Below are 15,794 nucleotides of genomic sequence, written 5' to 3' on the forward strand. Positions count from 1 at the left end.
CCTGCCTTCCACTCCAACCAGGCGAGGGTGGAATGATGAGGCCATTTCTCTTGTGGAAATAAGTGCCGTTGGTAATGGTCACGTTGTGGCCAGGCTGGGCCGCTTGTTTTTTTTTGGAAGTGAGAATCCGAGGTGATAATTGGAACGGAGGAAAAGCAATTTGGGGTATAATCGGTTAAAGACCCGCACATTGTCCTCCCACAGAGGGCGTTTTGTGTGAATTTGATTTTCAAGCCTGCATGCATGGTTCACATTTTAGTTAGCGCGTGCCGGTGTGCCAAACAGCTCACAAAGTGAGCTTGTATAGATCTGCTATTTGTGGTGTGTGTGACACTCATGGCACGCAATTAAGTATAATAGAGGTGTAGGGCCAATATGCCTTTCTTTCTATAATAATCACCAGAGATATACGGTTTAACGTGCTCACACTTTGAGACTTGGGCGTCTTGTTGTTGTTTACTCACTTGTTGTATAGTTGTTTGTCGATGGCGATTGATGACTGCAAGGTTGGTATTATTGGTAGGAGTTTGCGTTGTGTGAGTATATGGTTCAAAATAAACGGGGGCAAACAAAAACAAGCACAGGCTCCAGACAAACTAAATAAAGGTCTCAAAAAACAGACGAGCAGGGTTCGATAACAAATAATAAAGTAGGCTACTTTTCTTTCTTTCTTTCTTTCTTTCCTTTCTTTCCTTTCTTTCTCTAACTGCGTTTGTGCGTTGCGTGCAAGCTGTTGAAAATCTGTATCTCTACTGGCGTCTTTCCACCTACAGCTGTGAGCCTGTGGCTTAATTAAAGGGAACCATGGTGCCATTTCTCAAGGCAACCAATGGGGGCGCCATTTGGTCAAATCAAATAAGATGGCTCCTACAAGAGGCTTTATAGTTGCGGCCTCACCAGTGTTGTTTTCGTCGACTAAAACTATGACTAACGTTTTGTTGACTATATACCGTTTTTCACCAACAAAAACTAAGCTAGCATGACTGTCTAAAACTGAGAGTATATATATATATATATATATATATATATACTGACAATATCATCTTAAAAACAAGACTAAAATGTTAGGGAGGGACTATAGGGATCCAGAAGAGATCCAGTAGAACTACGGTAATTCGGTAAGCTTGCAGGTCACACCCTGAAAATAGTCGATCTACAGGCTCACAACGCGTCACAGATCTGCTATTTTCAGAGTGCAACAAAGTGTAAAATCAGGCATTATTAGACGTCATCAAGGACCGCCGAAACACATTTTAGTTGACCAAAACTATAGACTAACACTAAAACATTTCGGATGACTATAAAATGTGACTAAAGCTATATAAATGGAATGTTATTCAAATAGGCCAGGGCTCTGATAGGCTTAGAGCCTCATCAGAGAGAGAGAGGGACTGAGTGGATTTACATGCAAAGCTCTCATACAGGAGAAAAAAGAATGAGAAGATAACTGCCTCAGTGTGGCGCACATGGAATACAGTTGGACTGTGGACGTGTGCACGCACGCACGCACGCACACACACACACACACACACACACACACACACACACACACACACACACACACACACACACACACACACAAGCACACGGGCGTAAGGAGAGCAAGATTCCAAGGGGGCACGTTCGAACGAATCCAAGCTCTTGCCATGTCCGCAAAAAATAATATATATATATATATATATATATATATATATATATATATATATATATATACATTTTGTAGGGTCCAGTCCAGGGTCCAGTCCCTGGGCCCGCCGCCTGCGGCCCACATAAATTAAGTGGGTGCGAGAAAATGCTGAGTGCGCTGTTACATAACATCCCCTCTGTGAGCTGGGACTCACAACCTGTTGTTACATAACATCTCCGCTGTGAGCTGGGACTCACAACCTGTTGTTATACATAACATCTCCGCTGTGAGCTGGGACTCACAACCTGTTGTTACACAACATCCCTGCTGTGAGCTGGGACTCACAACCTGTTGTTACATAACATCCCCGCTGTGAGCTGGGACTCACAACCTGTTGTTACACAACATCCCTGCTGTGAGCTGGGACTCACAACCTGTTGTTACATAACATCCCCTCTGTGAGCTGGGACTCACAACCTGTTGTTATACATAACATCCCGCTGTGAGGTTAAGGAGAAGTTCCCAAATCGGAATAGTTATATTTTTAAGTGGTGCAACCACTTCCTTAAAGGACAACTTTAGTTTTTTTTCAACCAAGGTTCATGTTTTAGGTTGTTATTTAGAGAAAGTAAAAGATGAGTGTTAATTTTCTTTCAATTGCTGCTTTCTTTTGTTTTGGGGGATTTTTGCAGTTTTTGACAGGGGGGCGGGGGCATAAAATAATTACACTCATCTTTTACTTTCTCTAATGACAACCTAAAACATGAACCTTGGTTGAAAAAAACTAAAGTTGTCCTTTTAATTGAGTATGTGTGTGGCTGGCTGGCTGGCTGGCTGGGTGCGTCTGAGCACGAAAACAGCATGGTTGTTTTTCACCACCTGTGTCAACCTAACACACACACGCACGTGTTAACTGTATATATGGTGATTTTGGGTGTGCCAGTATAGTACAGTGACAGTACAGTACAGTAGGGGAGGGACCCCCACACGGTAACTGTGTCATTTCTCAACCGTTTCGGACGCGGGGCGGCTCGCCGTAATCGGGCCGGCACCCTGGGTGTGTTCCTGTGGGTCTGGAACCCCCCGGGGACCCCCACACGGAGTTGCACCACTTACTTCATACGGGTGTGATTTTAAAATAATACCGACATTTTTCACCGATTTTTGCGCAGAAAACTACCTCAAATTGCCATGTATTGCTTACTGTACTCACACCCAGTGAGGTAGGCTCTATAGCCCAAACCCTTTGGCTCGAGACGCAAAACAGAAATGAGACGTTTGCCCGCGGGACCCAAACTATAGCAGATCTACAAGAACACAACGCATCGCGTTATAGCTTTGAGGTCGGCTATTTAACGCTACTTCTATTTTTTACTTTTTATTTCAAAGAATTATTCGATTTAAAAAATGTGGAAAAATGTGGAAAAATGTTGAATTTTGAATTGGTGAAAAGTTTTTGTTTTGTTTTGTTTTTAACTTTTTTAAATTCTTTCGAAATTATATAGAGGCTGTAGGTCGGGAGTGGCTTATTGTCGGTATCGGCCGGTAACCCCTTAGAGTATATATGAATAGAGAAGACACCCGAGTTCTCCTCCCATCCACTTGCATTAAGTTGCTCAAAAGCCCATGAGGCGATTTCACTCCTCCTTCCTGGTAGGGACAGAGTGCATTCTGGGATGGATTTGCCCCAAACACATGAACATGCTGCCGTTGACTATATCATTGTGCCGTCTGTGCGCGTTCGCGTATGAAACATTCGTTCACGTGTCATGGCCCCAATCACATGAACGTGCGCAATGATAGTCAACGGACCAGCGCTGGCTCGAGTTGCAATACCAAATTCGGCCACTATGTCCATTTCGCCTCAGGGTTTCCTCCGGGTGCCTTCTCTATTCATATATAGTATACTCTATGGGTAACACGCAGATGGATTGCTGAGGTGGAGCGCCACACCTATACCATCAGCTCCCAGTAGGCTACTTCCCGCACGACTTGACCAAGCCGTGCCACTCATACGCTGAGTTGGCGGTGCCCGCCGGGATCGAACCCATGAACCTGTGGTCCAAAGGCGAGAGCTATACCGACTGAGCTACCCGGACACACGAAAATAATGGGGATATTTAATTGCGACCCCACAAAAATGGGTCTCGACCCAGGGTTTGTGAAACCTTCAGCCGTTATGTATAGGGATAGGTGCTGCTGCTGATTTGTAGTTTATTGATGCTCCGCGCAATCCTGGAGAGAGGAGACACTTACTTGTTTTCCCCTTTTTTGCATGCTCTCTGCATGCATTAACATTTAACACTCATGAATGATAGAAGAGTCACATGTCTACCTTTGCCGTACGGGGCTCCAAGTTCCTTCTCAAGCCACTCTTGTGCTATATTAAATTAAACATGACAAGCACATCTTGGGGAGGAGAGAGAAGGAGCAGATAAGGGTGGAAGAGATGCAGGAAAAGCTGCCAGGAAAGGTCATGGAAGTCATAGAAATGCCACGTCACGGACGGTTGTACTGTGGTGCCCCCTCCGCCAACCGGGTGCAGTTTATAATATACTTCGGTGTCTGTCGTGTCCAGACTCTTAAAAGTATTATGTATACAGTGCACCAAGTCCAAGTGGATGTTTGTCAGTGCCGAATGTCATGGAACTCCCTCGAGACGTTCCCTGAGATATGGCGGCCACAACGTTGAGATGTGGACGGACGGGATACGGATCAGGGACAGGACAAAATGACTTCCGCCTCTCCAAGCAGGAGGGAGCACTGCATGGCCAGGGTTTTTTCAGAGAGAGGGGGACAGACTGGGAAAACCACCATCCAACAGAACCATGAATACACCCAAATATGTTTGTGTTCAAGTCAAGCACAATGACTGACAAAACAGGAATAAACTCTGCAGGGTCAACTTACTTCAGTCGTTTTTTGTTTTTTTTAAACCATATATAAGTTAACCCTGGTGTCCCGTGATTTAATATTGTTCAAAGGTTTTCACTATTTGTCATACTATATTCTGTTATATATATAGGGCTTAAAGTGGATGAATACATGTACCATTTCATACGTGTATACAGAAACCCGTCTTTGCCTTTGGCATGCATTCCCAATGAGCATATGATTCCCAACAGGCATCGTTCCCAACACAGTATAAACACGACTTGATCCATACAAAGTTCATATTCTCTGAGGGTCTGTCTCGTTTAAAATGGCCAGAGAAGCCGCCGTGAACAGAACACAGACGACGACGGCGTGCCCGAAGCCATCAGCAGCTATAGGATCGTGAGCTATACAACAGTGCAGGGGTTCCCAAACGTTTTCACGTCATGGACCCCCAAATTGACGCTATAATTAGCGTAAAATTATAATTTTACGGCTCTAGCAGTGATTCTCAACCCGTTTAAGTTCAAGGACCCCCAGTTTGACATGCATTATTATTAGACTACGGACGTTTTTTTATCTGACCCTTTTGTTTTGCATGTCAATGTTTTGCTTTTATTTCTTGTTGTGTTCTTGCTCCCATATCATGTGTGCCTTTTTTTTAACTTGATTGTCTTATTGTTGTTCACTGAACAGCACTTTGTAACTCCCTTTGAAGGTGCTTCATAAATAACATCGACTTGCTATAAACTTACCCGTGTTACCCCGCACACTAGTTTGTCAGTGGAATATAACTCCGGCAAGTTTTGTGCTTGTTTGACATAAAATTACAACACTCGCTTTTTTTTGTAAATTGCGCAGTCCTTTCATCATTCCTTTGTTTAGCCCATTTTGGGGCGGGAACCCCTTTTGGTGTTAACATTATGTTATGCTTTATAGCTATTGAAAAATAGCAGATCTACAAGCTCGTAGCACGCCACTCGGTGACGCGCTACGAGCTTGTATAGGTCTGCAATTTTTGAAAAAGTCGAAGAGCGACTGACATAGAAACATAGCTTTTTTTCCAGAAAACTGTCAGGGGTGTGGAAGACATTTTTTTTAAGAATCTGCTCTCAGGTCAAAATGGGTTATAGAACAAAGTCCTCTCGTATTCTCTTTTAAGATATGAGAGGAGGGGCTGCTCCGCAGGTTCTCCCGGGGATGGGGTGCGACCGTGCGGGCAAGTATAGAGGCTTATGCGTCTTCAAAAGCTCCTTGTCACACACCACGTCCTCTCCGTTTGCTCGATTCCTCTGATACAGCTGTAATGCGGCTCGTCGCGCGGATATATGGCTCACTATCCGTCTTCGGCTGCATTATTCATGGTCGGAGCAAGCAGACATGAGTGACGTGAGTTAAGTGCATCTTATCTGATATGAGAGTCTTTTTTTAGTCTCCGGTTGAACTCGGAGGAAAGAGGTCCCTGTATTGAAAGATGTATCTCAAAGCGGCATGCGTATAGGCCAAAGGAAGAAAAAAACCCACTAATGATGATTATACAGGAGATTAGCAGGCAACAGTGCAGCACTATCCCTCTCTCTGTTTCTGGCACAACAGCGCCCCTACTGGTACGTGTACTCATACTGGTGCTCATTAACCAACACATAGGTACTGTACATATAGGTGAACACGGACATTGCTGTTCCTCGCACCACTCAAAAATGTGTGCCACAGAAAGTACATCGTGTAATAAGCACGGAATGCATGGTTTCAGACAGTGTTTGTTTGAAATATTGTTAAGATTTAAGATCACCAGGGGGGGAAATTCCATGGTGCCAGAAAACAGAATTACAGTGAAACACAGAAGGGGTTTCAGGCCAGGCAATGAGTCAAGAGAATCAAACCAAGATAAAAATGACAATACAAGAAAATGAAATAGAATTAGATTGAGCATATATAGATTCTGGCTCTATAGTCTAGAAGACACCTCACTGGGTCTCTGGAATTAGCAATTAATGTCTGCACTGGCTGAAAGTTAAATTGATCGTGTGACGTTTTCATTCAAATCGAAGTCAAATAGTAAAAGTGGTCATGTGGACTATTTTTATTTAGGTTTTCTTCTGGCCCAGGGACTTTGGCGTGCTGGTATCATCACCACTGCCGACAACTTATTGTCCGCCAAAACACACCCAAGATAACGGTTTGATGTCCTATAAGCATTAGCACTATAGGGGTGCACGAATATTGAAATTATAACAGATATCCGATCTCCGATTATTTGCGATTCCGATATTATACGGATCATCATGCTGCCTTCTTCGAACATCAGAAATACACCAAGACAAAAGCAACAGAGTCATTGACACTCACATTATTATTGCGTTTCATCGATAACTGTGAAAATAATCTGTATTATTTTGAGACCGATCCAATGCCGATATGGCATTTTTATGAGCCCATATGGTCGATATGCTAGCGATTGTATTACCACTAATACCACTAATTAGCACAGACACAGTATTTGTCGCCTAAAACTAAGACGAAAAATGTTCGCCGACTACCTTTTTTCACTGACGAAAACTAAATGGAAACTGAAAGGAAAAACTAAGCTATTATATGACTAAAACTAAGACTACATTTGACAATTTCGTCAACAAATAAGAACTAGACTAAAATGTTAGGAAGGGACGACTAGTGGACAAGAGATCCAGTATAAGCCATTTTACAATTAGTCGCGTGCTGACATTAGATCGATCTACAAGCTCACAAGGCGTCCCAGCAGATATTTTCAGCAAGTGAAAAAAACATTACGACGGCGGCGTCAAGGCCCGCCCAAATACATTTAAGTCGACTAAATCAACTGTAGATTTAGTCGACTGAAATCTTATGACATTTAGTCGACTGAAATCTTATGACATTTAGTCGACTGAAACTAGAGTAACACTAAAACATTCCAGGTGACTAAAATGTGACTAAAAACTAAATGAAAACTGTTCGAGACGACTAAAACTCAAATCTAAATCCGCTGCCTAAAACCACATCACTGTATACATGCACGATACTGTATGGTGTAGGTGAACACACACTGCAAGTACATTATATGATCCTCAAAACAAAAAAAAAGTGAGGGGTATGTATGATCATACATCATCATACATATATATACATCACATATCCAGCCAATTAATCACAATTGTCATCCTCACTTTTCTGTCCTTTTCTGTACCTTTTAACCTCAATTGCTCAAAACATTGCTCAGCCAATCAATCACACAAAGCTAGCAAGCCCTCAAAAATGGGGCGGTCCCCCAGCAAACGCATATAGTTAATAAAGCATCACAATAATTTAAACCCACTTCATCCATTTATATATGTTGTTGGCTAATCAAAACCGGCAGATCTACAAGCTCACAGCACACATGCGAGCTTGTGTTGTACTGCTTTGTATATGTATATTCATTTTGGCATTGTCACTGACTTAAAAAGGTTTGAGAACCACACTGCGCTAAAAGTAACTAACTTGAGTGCTGTGGTTTGGTAGCAGACCAGCAAACCAGTGTCATGTATGAGTGCTGCCACTAGGAGGCGTTGGAGGTCCTAAAAAAAAAAGGTCCAACATCGCAGAGCCCTCCCTATTTGTCTCTCCGTCTCTCCTGTGGAGATTATTGACCAATACAAATACCTTGGCACTGCTATGGACAACAGGCTGACCTTTCTGTGGATGCTGGATGTAAGTGGTAATCAAAGTGGGACCCCCGGGGGGTCCTTGGGATGGTTCCAGGGGCATTCCCCAGGAACACGAGGAAGAGTTTTAAAATACCATATTTTATGTTTTGGCAATTCAAAAATGCCAAAAAAAATGTGACTAAAAAAATCCATTCGAGTCGTAACTAAAGTCTTCAAATAATCTTAGTGGAGTAAGTTTAAGTAACAAATACTTCAAAATCATAGGACAGGGTGAGGGACCTATTTAGGAGGTTTGCCTTTCAAGAAGGCTATATGTACAGTACATATAGCAACATCATCTTTTTTCAGATTTAGAAAGCATTTTTAGACAGTACTTGAGTACATGCACTCAATTACTTTACACACACACACACACACACACACACACACACACACACACACACACACACACACACACACACACCACTGCTGTCGAACATCGAGGCAAATGATAAAACGGTGAGATCAAGCATATAGGGCAGCGTTGGGGCAGTGCTGCAGGGCAGGCATCAAGGCAACTGTGACCTCACCTCAGAGGGCATGGGGCCACGCTGAGGGGGCAACGGGGCAGCCGTGGCAGTGTGATGCAGGGCAGGCATATCAATGCAATGTGAGTGACCCCCGAGGGCATATAGGGCCACGCTGAGGGGGCAGCAGCGGGGCAGCCGTGGCCTTCGTGGCTCCTTTGTCAGCTGGCAGAGCTGGCCTCCTGCCCTCAGAAACAACACCAAACTGCAGGGTGTTATTATCGTCAAAGTGTGCAGCAGCAGAATTGCATGAGGCACAACAAGCCATTGTTTTTTTTGTTTTTTGTTTTTTTGAGTGGTGCAACCACTCCTACAACCAACAAACCAGCAATGTCCTAACCTGGTTATTAGTTAATAAACCAGACCGAATCAGCCGTTGGCAAAAAGAAAATTGCCTGCCGGCGGATTTCGGTCTGGAGAGGCTCAATTGTACGCCCATTTCCTACACCATGGAAAAGGGGCGGCCAATCGGGACACGGTATGCAATATGGGCGGGCTTTGGTACGGTGACTTTCAATGCTTGAGACCTTTGACTGACAGTAGCTCTGACCAATTGCGTCAAAGAGAAAATGTTTCAACCCGCCGCCCTGGAAATGAAATACAAGCTGAGCCTCCCCAGACTAATATCCTGTGGTCCGTGCGATATTATTCTGGTTTATTAACCAGGCTAGCAATGTCCGTGCGTATGCCTGTGTATCTGAGCACGAGTATATGACTTATTAGTACCAGTAGGGGGGCGCCAGATACAGAGAGAGGGGTAGTGCTGCTCCGTTGCCTGCTAATGAGAGAGAGAGAGATCTACAAAGTTCACAATGTGTCACATAGTGGCGCATTCTTAAAAAGAAAGATGTTATTTTGTTTATTCCTTATAATGAAATGACTATAGGCCTCAGAATAGGGATGGCAAGGTTCAAAGTGGGCATGCAGAGAAATAATTCTAACCACTTCATCTGTATTTTATGCAGTTTGTTGGGACATTTTTGGAGTAATTTTAATATTTTTAATATTTTACATAAATCTTCTGTTCTGAGGGTCCCTGGCACATTGGAACCACATGTTTCCAGATGGGGGGGGGGGGGGGGGGTCCGTGACCAAATACACAACATCAACTTGGTCTAATCAGCATCATTTAGGCACCCACCGACCTCCCTGAACTACTGACAATTTACAATTACAATTTAGGCATTTAGCAGATGCTCTTAATCCAGAGCGATTTACAGTAAGCAAGAACAACACAAGGTATTACATCAAATACATAGAAATTGTCATCTATGATCTAAACAGTATAATATAAAAAAATATATATATAATCTGTACATTGAAAATATACGGTATATAGGATGTCAGGGCTACAAATTCTGTCTACATACGTATAGCATATACTATCTAAATGACATTTCAGTATTTGCATAAGCCTGAAAGGTCATCAATGCTATAGGATAGGGCCCACACTTTTTTTTTTGACTCGAGAACTACTTTTAAAACTGACCAGCTCAACAAGATCTATACCCACCCACAAAAATATCATCCCATTGCTGAAAATAGTTTTAAACAGTTACCTGAGGCGTTAGATATTATGGCCAAACACACTTAAAATGGGAAATAGAATTAAGGGCAAAATGGAATTGGCATAGGTTTTTTTTAACTTTGTAAAGTTTGTCTGCAACACTCTTGAAAACAATGTATCGCTTTGTGGGTTTGAGCTGACAGGTCCTTTTCATGTCATGTATCAATCAAGTCACCTTAACCCATTCTGACCTGAGATCAGATTCATACGAGGTTTCCACTGGACAACACACTGGTCTGATGAACCCATTCTGACCTGAGATCAGATTCTAAAAAAATGTCAGTCGTTCTTCGATTTTTCAAAAAATAGCAGACCTACAAGCTCGTAGCGCGCCACTCGGTGGCGCGCTATGAGCTTGTAGATCTGCTATTTTTCAATAGCTAAAGCATAACATGATGCTAACACCAAAATGCGTTCCCGTTCAGAATGGGTTAATTGGTAGATGATTTAAAAAAAGGTTTTTTATTATATATATTTTAGGAGCATGTCATGTCGTCTACACTTGCACAACCTATATGTGATCTACTGGTAGATCGCGATCTAACTTTTGGGTATAGATCGTAGTACTAGACTAAAGGTGGAGTCTGAGGTGAGAGGTGATCTTCAAGATTGCGGTGGAAGATTGGGAGTGAGTGAGTCTGCAGTTCTGATTGCAATGGCAAGCCAGAAGGCAAAAGAGTCTGCATGAGGGACATGTGGAGCGTTGTCCCGGATGTTTTAGGGAAGGTTCTGACAGCCTCCCTGTGTTAGCTGATCGGAGTGCACGAGCGGGAGAGGTTTGTATAGGGTTGGATCAGGCTTTGGAGATAATGGGGATGCCACAGTACTAGTAGACAGTACATTTACTTGAGTATTTCAACTTTTCTCGGCAATTCATTTTTTGCGAAGCTTGTGACTTCTCCACTATACATTTCAAAAACAAATATTTAACGTTTGAAGGGATGGGACCCCCGGGATCCAAACTTACAAAAGTCCATTCATGATTTTGTTTTTGGAAAACTTGCACATTTCTGAAACTGTTTTAGTTAGTTTTTGTTTGTACTAGACTTAAGTATTTTTTTTAAAAGCTAGTAGTCCAAAACCTCAACTCAACAAGACTTTTTTACAGAACAACTTGTTATACGTGACTTTTGAGTAATATACGATCTACACTTTGACTCTGGGTCACTGTCCTGTCCAGCACTACCCTCATATAGAACGCCTCCTGTCACCACCTCGTCTCCCAAAAGCCTTGAGAACATGATCAGAGGTCGTGTTTGTTTTGATCTCTCCGTCCTCCTCTCTCCATGGCCCCGTATATAGCTTGCGTGCGACCTCGCCCCCTCCCCCCCCCGGCCCCGCCCCCAAAGCCACGTTCATTTTGTTTAGGGGGGGGGGACAAAGGCATCCGCCAACCGGTCCCCGCTGACAACCGCGGCATGCAGCGCGGGTCCCCCCGGGTCCCAGGGCTGTACCACGCTGGGACCCCATCGGGGGCCCACGTTTCTGAATATCCTGGCATCAAAGTGGGGGAGTAGAACCTGGTCTAACCCTCCAGTGCCCTCTGCATCACAAAGAGCAGCTATACGTTTCCCTCTCTCTCTGCAGCGCTGGATCAGAGGCCGGCTGTGTAGTAGAACCTGGTCTAACCTAACCCTCCCGTGCCCCCCTCTGCATCACAAAGAGCAGAGCTGCGTTCCCACTCTGCGGCGCTCACTTTCCACAAGATATGCGTATATCCATAATAGTCCCCCCCCCCTACTCCTTTTAATGACCCTGTGTTTGCCTCCTACCGCTAGCCAACGTAGAGATCACAGATCACACTCCTAAGGAGCCTATTATGCACACACAAGTCAACTCCTCTGTGCTAATTTACCTCCGAGAGTATACAAGTGGATCCAAATGGACTCTCACGCCGGCTCGGCTTATAGGATTGTTACAGTGTGTGCACGGCTACGGCCAGACCGCACCAATGCACCTGCCATTGGGGACTGTGGCTGAAAGTTGTTGCAAGTAGTTACATGTTGCAAGGAGTTGCAATGGTGCAGACTGGCTTTGGGTGGGTCACAGTCACATTGTTAGCCAGTTACAGACAAATATGTTTACTACTGGAAATAAAGCTGACTTTAGAAGAACTGAACATGGAAAACAATATATTTCCAACTGACTACATGATGAGAAGCCGGTATATCAATCAAAGCATGGGTGGGGGGGGGGGGGGGGGGGGGGAATTGAGAACATGAAAGGGCGTTGTTTTATTTACTTAGCTGGAGATATGGAAATGATTCCCTTTCACTGTCTTATCATGTGAGGAACACATGCATACTTACTTATATAATGGCATTGGTAAGAGATATGAATAATAATACATAATAAAAAAAAACTACAATTCATCCTAATATCCCTGCAGGAATCTCTTTTGATAAGACCAGCCTTCTTTAACAAGCTAAAATAAAAATAAGTCAAAGTCACATTGTCTTCCGGTAACATGTTGAAATGCAACGCAGTCTCTTATCTTTTGATATTTATCTTTGTTGTCATTCCTACCATTGCAGAGCTCGTTTTGCTCAGTGTTTATATAGAGACGAGGAGTACACAGTTTGATGCAGCGAAACCTGCCCGGCGACTCGGCGGGGACATTGCATCTATATAATCGAGTTATTTTCCGCAAAGGCATCTGTCATGCTCGATGGCAGTATAGTCCGGAGCCGGGGGAGCCATAATATACTTCTATAGTATACATATACGTCCATAAAGATGTCACAAATATACCTTTATCTCACTTGGCTTTTAATAAACGTGGCTGGGAGTTTGCACGGTGTGCTAGCTGGTGGCAGTGGTTCCCAAACCTTTTTCATGTCAATGAAACCCCCCAAATCGCCATTTATTAGACTGTGGACCCCCCCATTTGAAAAGATATGCCAGTCCGCCCGGTAAGAGAGGTTTTCACAACTCGCAGTGATTTCCGAAACATATTCATTTCGAGGACCCCCAGTTTCACATGCATCAGGCGATTTAATGGCATTTCTATCTCTTGTATCCCCCCAATTTATATTGTGCAATCAATGTAAATTTAACTCTGAGGGTGTATAAATGGAACCAATTTGGTTCAGAGTTACAGACCCATAAGGATCCAAATTGGCTCCAAACTATCATTTAGCCGGGGACCCCCTGGAACTCCGTCAAGGACCCCTATGGGTCACTTTGGGAACCACTAGTACACAGCACACAGCACACACACACACACGCACGCACGCACGCACGCACGCACACACACACACACACACACACACACACACACACACACACACACACACACACACACACACACACACACACACACACACACACACACAATGAATGCGCACGCAAGGTATTTGCTGATGGGGGGGACCGAGGACAAATACATGTATGAGAACAACTGGTTTAAACGACACTATGAAACAAGACCAGATAAAAGTCCTACACTTTAGATTAGAAACAAGCCTAAAAAAAAGTTGCTTATAAGCAGACAAGACAACACTGCAAAGAACATATATATACCGGTATAGGTTTTTATACATTTTACAAGTTCACATCTGTTTGGAGTCTAAACTAATCAGTGTCTCTATAAACTTCAGGCACTGGTTTCATGAACGGCGATGAAATCACATGTATTTTTTAAGAAGATAAAACATCAGTGTTCATTTGTGTAGTGTTATGTAACTGTGTTAGTGAATGTGCAATATTGGAGCCATGTGTACACACACACACACACATGGAAGCAAACGGGGAGCCATACCAGTCCATTTGGCACTGTTTGCACACTCTCTGGGTTACATTAACACATTAAAACACTGTGTGTGTTCTGCTCTTGGTCATTTAGATATCAAGGCTGCAAGAACAAAAAGAAAAGAAACAAGCAAAGTTTGCTCAACCATAAATTAAGCAAGAGTGTGCTGCAATTGTGACTCACACACTCCGAGTATGGGGGACCCCGGGGGTATTGAAATCGGTCCTTCTGGCCCATTTTAACATGACAACAAATCAATGTATTACAACAATCCGATGCATTATCGCGGGCCTTCTTTTCAGCGGCTGGGGGCAGAAGGCGGCGCTTTAAAAGAGATCACAGACTCCGTTAAGTTAAGACAGAAGGAGGAGACGGAGGAGGAGGGAGGCCAAAGGTTCCAGTCTTAACACGAGTTTCCTCTTTCTCTGATGAGCCAATAAACCAGTGAATGGCATGGAAAGTGAAAGGCAGGGATGGGGTCACAGCGGTTGCACAAAGACAACTGAGGAGAAGAGGAAATCTAATCGGCTTGCAGATGCTAATTTTATTGGAGGACCAATTAAGGAGAGCTTTTTATGACACTTTTTTTTTTTTGGGTGGAAAACAAAACAGCAGAGCTGTTCCTCCCCCCCCGCTCGGCCAGGGGTCCCCCACACACACACCACCGCGGTCGAGTGGGCCCTGATGTGTTCTGGTTGAAATGCCCCACAACACCCCCCCCTCCACCCTCCCATCCCAGCATTGAGCCCAGGTCCTGAGAGCATTGGCACCTCCTTTCCCCCTGCCCGCGCCCACATTGGGGAAAGGAGGCAGTGAGTGGTCTTGTTTGTTGTTCTGGACCGCTAACGCTGCAGGCGGCTCCCGTTTATCACTGTCAGCCCCAACGGAGACGCTGAGAATAGGAGGGATGTTTCGGGCTTTTTACAAACCCCCCCCCCGGGCCCCTCGCATGCAGCGTCCAAAACTCCACACCACCCTTGGACCCCTATACATCTCCACGATGGCTGCCTTTGCGCCCCCTTTGTGCGTTATAGCTGCTAACGGGGGGGTCCGCCGCCACTGCCGCCGGTGACAAGGGCACGCTAACCAGTGTTGCCGTGTCCGCGTATTATTTATAGGGTGGGTAGGGGGGGCCTGTTTGTTGATTAAAACATTTGTTTAAACAACATTAGGAAACAACTTGTATATGGACCCCCCCCCCCCGGCCGTTCCAGATCTGTGTTGTTAAAATGTTTAGAAAAATATTCAAAATGTTTCGTTTTTTTTTTTTTTTTTCAGTTTCAAGATTTGTTTGAAAATAGCAGATCCACGAGCTCACAGCGTATATAGCTCGTATAGGCTATTTTCAATGTAGCCGACGCGTAAGGTTTTTTTTTTTGTTTTAAGGTGCTCATGTGGCCTATAATATATATTGCTTCTTTTCATGGGCGTCTTTTTCATATAGACCCCGGTTGCTTGTTTCTCTCACAGACACTGGCAACAGCACCGCTATCGGGGGGGGGTCCCGGGGCAGAGCTGCTAACTAGACAATGTCATGAGATGTAGCGCTGCCAATGTTTAACCAGAGAGAACCCCCCCCCCCCCCCCAGGACCCACACGGGCCCCCCCGTTGCCTTTGTATAAACTCAGGGTTAATCTTTCAAGGGCCGATGTTTTCATGGGTGCACCCCCCACCCCTGCCCACGGACCCCCAAATATATACTGCCACAACAAGTCACTAGAGCTGTAGATTTTATGGGGGGGG

This window comes from Protomyctophum bolini, assembly GCF_963924005.1.
Source record: "Protomyctophum bolini genome assembly, chromosome: 15".
Taxonomy (NCBI): Eukaryota; Metazoa; Chordata; class Actinopteri; order Myctophiformes; family Myctophidae; genus Protomyctophum; species Protomyctophum bolini.